This window comes from Brassica oleracea, chromosome C2 (assembly GCF_000695525.1).
Source record: "Brassica oleracea var. oleracea cultivar TO1000 chromosome C2, BOL, whole genome shotgun sequence".
Classification (NCBI taxonomy): Eukaryota; Viridiplantae; Streptophyta; class Magnoliopsida; order Brassicales; family Brassicaceae; genus Brassica; species Brassica oleracea.
The window spans coordinates 43,308,165-43,315,260 of NC_027749.1; positions in this window are offsets into that span (position 1 = coordinate 43,308,165).

Here is a 7,096-nt window from a genome sequence, read left to right on the forward strand (position 1 = left end):
TTTTTTTATCAAATCTTTATTATTCAAAATCATTAATTGCCATATATATTTTAGCCACATTAGGTAATTCCGTACATTAATGATGAATTTATTGTTAGTTTAATAAAAAGCTTATTATATAATTAGATGGACCAACATATTTCTCTAATGATTCTAAGAATCATCCTAGTGATGACATGTGGTTACAAAAAGAAGTTGTAATGCTTTTCAAATAATATACAGGGGATTATAACTCATTCACATTTTCCAAATACTAAATATTACTTCGACATCAATCTTTGAATACTTAGTCCTAAATCCTAAATTCTGATCACTAAACCTAAACCCAAATATAAACTATAATATTATATATATATATATATATGTATATATATATATATATATTCATTCCACATGAAAGAAAGAGGAGTCATCCACACAGAATTTTATTACATATCACCAAAGTATATGATTATAAACCCTCTCCCCTTTCACAATCCCTAAATACTAAACATCACCCAACCTCTAAATACTAAACTTTAAATCCCAAACTTAAATATAGACTATAATATATATTTATAATATTTTAAATAAACTTAAAATCTAAAATAGTATATAATAATTTGCAATATTAAATTATACTATATAAAATGGAAAGTAAAATAGACTTGCGAACTAAAATCATTTATGTGAGAGTGGTTAATAAAATGATAAAATTGAGTTTGTAATCACTTGTGTCGGTGTGGTTAACGCATGAACTAATTTTCATATCAATGATACAACTTCCAAAACATAACATATACTTATTCACTATAAAATCACATTCTATTTTACATTCGTCAAATAGAATATAACAAAAATATTACATTGACCATTAAAAGAGGTAAGGAGACTATGGATGGCAAGGTGGAGGAGAGGAGGACGGTGTCATTATCAACTCTTTCCAACCGTGGTTGAAATAATTATTAACTCGTTACCATTCAACTAGCTCAAACTATGTTTCGAATAACCCGTCCAATTAAATATTAATGGTTAGCTTTAATAAATAAGATAATAAATAAGATACAAACTACAAATATATACTAATAAACACGGCGAAGAACATATACTATTCAATAACTTCTTTCACTGGATATAGTATAGTTGACGAGTCATCGTTTACATCTTCTCTCCTTTTCTGACACACTGACAAAAACTCACCGGCCTAGTGTGATTAGTCCTCACCACCAGAGCTGCAGAACAATATCTATTAGATTATGATTATCAATTATGTAGCATTCATAACCCGATTAGGTTCATAAATCACAAAATCATTAAACTGAAAACCACGTCCATAACATATACTATATTATTAACATAACAATTCTTATACTATACGTACAGACATATGTACTATTCCATTTATATATAACATCGCCGTCCACCACTATAACGTTTATATACTATGCAGATAACATATGCACTACTTTATTTACCAATATATGTAGTATATATATACAAACAAAGCAATAGAAGTTCACATAGTTATCTTCATCGAGTCTTTTCCATTTATATACACAGTCAACTACTAACTTGCAAATAGAATATAATTAACATTTTCTTATAAACAGAAAAATTCAAACTTTTGATTACTTTACTTTACAAAATCAGATTCCGACATGCAACGATAGATGAATGAAAATTCGGAAAATTTAAGAGTACCAAAAAACTTACGATGTGAAGTATCCTCCTCTAATATGCGTCGTCAAACTCGAATCCAAAACTGCGACTTCAACTCGCCATCAGGAGTTGTACCCTCTTCCTCGCTGAACTCGATTCTGGAAGCCCAGAATATCATACGTCTCTCGCTACGCTGCGTGAGTACTCTCGTCTGTTGCCACTTGTGTCTTGTCTCTTACTTCTCAAATTCTTGTCACTCGCCACACAAGTCTTCGATGCTCTATTATTCACTGCAGCCCGTCACAGTCAACAAAAACAATTTCATCAACAATCCCTTTCTGAAAAGAAACTGATCCACTTTCCAAATTTAAAAATTGTCTTTAGTGTTATGTGTGAATATTGAATGGACAGGATTTAATTTTGAAATAACTAATTATTTAATGTAAATCATTTACTAACCGGTTATATCGGTTGTGTGCAAGGGTAAAAATGATTTATTACACAAAATACATGGTGTATTTGTATAACTAAATACTCCCTCCGCTTTTTTTTATATTTGACGTTTTAGAGGAATTTTTTTGTTCCAAATTATTTGATGTTTTCAATTTTCTATGTAAAATTTATTACTAATTAATGCTAGATAACCAATGATATATTATAGTTTCTATTTTATTATTGGTTAAATTGTAGTTAGGTAAACAATTAATGATGTTTTTGTTTAGAAAATTAAATGTTTCTTAATCTATGTGTTCAATCCTAAAGCGTCAAATATAAAAAAAACGGAGGGAGTACATTTTTATTTTGCACTACTACGTAATTATTGATGCTTTCATCTATTTTCAGATAAATAGACCATTTTTTACCCATTATTAGATTACAATCTTTCCTTTTCCTCTACTCATTATTATAGGGTATGTTTAGATGGGATCTAGTATATAGTGTGTCAGACATATATCAAAGATATGTAAGATAAGAATATTCTATTAATAAAATGTATAGTTTTTAAATATAATTTGGTTGGCAAAAATTCGTGCATCATAAAAAATAACGAAGGATTCTTATGTCACATATCTTTTAAATTTATGATTTTCTGAATACAGTATCCTATCTGGTTATTTAATATGCTTTTCCACCTATCCAAAATAATTTGGATACTAAAAAGATAACCTCGATTAAAATGTAAATATCCAAAGTTATGTATTTGTATTGTGAATGTGTATAAAACCGAATAATACATAGATAATCGAAGTGTGACAGTAATAACCAGAACATGGTGTATGTATCTCTAATGTGGAACAGTGGCGGACGCAAGTGATGAGGAATGGGGTCACGTGCCCCCAACTAGTTTTTATTTTCCTTCAGTAATTACTTTTAATTTAAGAATTTTTTTATAATCCTACAATGAAACGTAATGAAATAAAATGTTCTGCCCTATCTAAATATGATTCTGCATCCACCACTGATGTGGAATGCATATTAGTACCGGATAATCCATTATAGGTTCAAGTTAAATAAATATAAAAGATGAAGTAATATATACTTGTGAATATTAATGGGATATCACATCGTCAATCTGGATATAACTGGCTAGTTATCCGGATAAAATTTCCTAGTTAATAGATTAGCCAAGCTAAGCAAGTTGCAAAATGACTTTGTGACCACGATTGAGTCTTCTGGATCCAAAATCGTCAGTATGTTTCCAAGCTTCTTTGTGTTGCCGTTCCCATCATAATCAGTAATTAACAACCTCGTAGCATTCTTGAACTTTCAGACAAAACAGTTTCTGTTTCAAAGGAATGTAAAGTCTTGAACATGAAATTCTCTAATTCATAGTGTGCTATGTTCTGCATGGTTTTTTCAATGTAAGGTCTACATTAAGAATTTAATTCTAAAAGCAAAAAGATTAAAGGATAATGAGAAGAACAAACCAATGAAAGCAGTTACGCAATGATGTTAAACAAGCTAGTTCACAAGAATTGACTCTTTTGTGACAGGTACCAACTTTGAAATGTAAAACCAAACTTAGCAGCAACATAACTTCCAAAGAATGTCCTAATAGAGTAAAGTTGATGAGATTCTTGGGTATGCGTCATTCTCCAAATGAGACATAAACCATGCATTTGTTTCTGCATAAAAGAAATAAAAGAAGCTTTAAGAAGGAAAAAAATCCAAACTTTGAAATGTAAAACCAAACTTGAGGATGGAGAGAAATGTGAACAGTCTCAACTGACCCGTGATTTAGAACAAGATCTAACTTGAAAAGGCAAAGACTTTATATAATGAATTGTTGTAGAAAGCAAAAACCCATAATGGTTTCTAAAATCCTAAACAAAAGAAGTGAATCTAATCAAAACAGAGACATATTCTTTGGTAATTCTTTACAGTGAGCAAAAAACAGATAAAACTTGAGAAAGCCACTAAGAATGGAGCACAAGACTCAATGATCAGAAAAAAATTTCATGGAAGCATCTTTAAATAATGTCAGATTCAGAGAGAGGGATATAGATAGGAGTTGAACTTTTTGGGAAATAATGGTCAAGGAAAACCTTTTGCGGCCATGTTTTTAGGTGGCGTAAAGAATCTCTCTTTAGTGTCATTATTACAGATTCTCTTAGTTATAGGTGCAGCATATCTCATTGTCATAAATAGGTGCAGAGATAGAGGTAGGGGGTATACACTGCAATTACAATGATTACGCGCTGCTTCTTTGTTCACTGCAATTATCTTTCTTTTCATGGCTATACACTGCAATTACCCAAAATTCATTGGGTAATCCACTTAAATTTTTAAACCCAAAACTTGTATTTTTTAGGTTTCAAAATTCATGGGGTATAATTCGGGCGGTTCCCAATTTATAAATTACTCTATCGAGTTTATCCTTTCGGATTTTAGGTACCTTAAGTTTAAAAATATACTAGATTTTGACCCGCGCGGTTGCGCGGGATTATTTATATTTATTTTTATAATTTAGCATCATTTATATTTATAATTTATGTTTCAAAATTATAATTTTATGGTTTAATGATATTTTGTAAACTTCGGTTTACGTAGTATAGTAATGGTTCGATTATATATAAATTTGAGTTTGGTTTTTTTGGGTTTTGTTATTTTAGTTTTTGGCTTTGTTCAAATAACAATGTTTGGAATCCAAAATTTTTAGTTCAATTCGAGCGCATGGATCTGAATTTAGATATGAAATTATGTAAAATTAATTATAAGAATATTCTTGAAATCGTTAAACTAAATATATGTTGAACAATACAAAACTTATTTATTTAATTTTCAGTTTAAACAATATTGTAGGTTGGCTATTTAAAATATATATCGTTTTAATTTACACGAAAAGCTATTCAAAATATATGGTTACATAAGTTTATAATATAACAAAAAATATCTTTTGTTTACAGAATTTAAGCAAACAATGCACAAATTTAAAATTGTGAAATTTATAGTATAACAATAATCAATGATTTATTCATCTTTTAATTTAGAATGATATGCCAAATGAATTTTTTTCTATTCAGAATAAAGATTTATTTTGTTCATTCTGAATTTAAAAATTGAAAGCTGGGATATAATTTATCTAATATAAAATTGAAATGTGTAGAAAATGTACTGGAAAATCTATGGACGATATATAGTATATGTTAATAGTCATGGTTTTGGTATGTAACGTATTATTTACTTTTTATATATAGTATATATAGTTTGTTTTACAAAGGTATAGCAATATATAATTTATAAGATTGAAAAGGTATGTCACGTTTGGAACGTTAAGAAGGTTAAATAATATTAGTGAGGTAGGATAGGAGGGTTACAAAATACACGGGAGAATTAGGATTAGATACTACTGAATATATATATATGAATATATAGTCATCTATAAAATTAAAATTATGTAAGGGTGAATATATAAGAATATGGTATGTGATTCCACATTTATCAAACTTTGTTTCTATAATAATACAAACCTTTGTTTTAAAATTTCTATGTGTAAGCGAAATTTAAATAACAATGATTAGTAGGCATTATTTAAGGAGGTAGTTATGCTGTAATATTTTAGTTACCAAATATTATCTTAATTAGATTGAGTTATTTTAGGTAGGTCCATAATTTAAATGATTTAATAATATTAAGTCACAACATATTTAATAGGTCCAAATTTAAAACATGCCAAGGTAAATTTCAAATAAGACTCTATTTTAATAGAGTAGATATGTATATTATTAAATAGAACAGATGTGTTTATTTTTAGGAGTTTTTGCCAAAACTAACCCACAACTTGATTTTAACCTCAAACTTATACCCAATCTTGAATCAAATGCAAAACTAACCTAAAAGCCTAGTGAAATTACAGCTCAGCCCCTTGTGACCAAACAAAAAAACAGAAGCCATTTTTACGAATATAGCCCTAGTAAATCGTCTGAGTCGTCTGAGATGTTGGAAGTCGTCTGGACGACTGAAGTGTAAGTCGTCTGGTACCGGTTTATTTTAAAAATAATTTATAAATCTTGTAAAAAAATATTTTGATGCGTGAAAAATAAAAATCAAGTAATTATAAACAGTTTTAAGTGATATAAATTAAGATATGATAAAATTGATTTGTTTTGAAGATAGATGAGTGGAAGTAGTGAATCATGAAATACTTTGGTTTAGGAGTTTGGCAAACATATGTTGTAGTATTGTATGTATTGTTAGGGTTAGATTTTGGAAAACTAAAATGTTTTTTTCAAAAATTAGTTTTCACCTATATGTGTTTATTTATGTGTATAGTAAACACTTTTCAAGTTTGATTTGATTTTATGAAGTCTTTAATTAGATAATTAAGTTTAGGGGTTATGTTTAAGGTGTGGACGACTTATATTTCAGTCGTCTGTTGAATAATTTACTCGGACGACTTACATTTCAGTCATCTGGTGAAGAAATTAAAACAGACGACTTACATGTAAGTCGTCCAAATATTCCCGCCTAAAATTTTTTAAAAAAATTATTTTCCCGCTTAAATAATTTAAACCAGACGACTTACTTGTAAGTCGTCTGGAAAGTCTTCTATTTTAGTTTCCCGCTAAAAATATTTAATTTCCCGCTAAAAATATTAAACTCTTCTGGACGACTTACATGTAAGTCGTCTGTTTTAATTTCTTCACCAGACAACTGAAATGTAAGTCGTCCAGGAAGTCGTCTCAGTAAAAAATATTTAATCTAATTGGATTTTTTGTCTCCCTATATAAAGAAAAATTTACACATTCTCCCTCCTCCTCTCAAATGGCTGCAACAAAAATGTAATGTTCATCATTCTAAAACTCTCCAACCTCTCTCTAATCTCTTTGACTTGAAAACACCAAACTTTATATAAATTTTTCAGTTTTGTCTCATGTATTTCTTACTAATCTATCTCTTTTACAGGTTTTTAATCAAATGGTACTCATCTTCCACTAATTTAAAGGTAAATCTATTA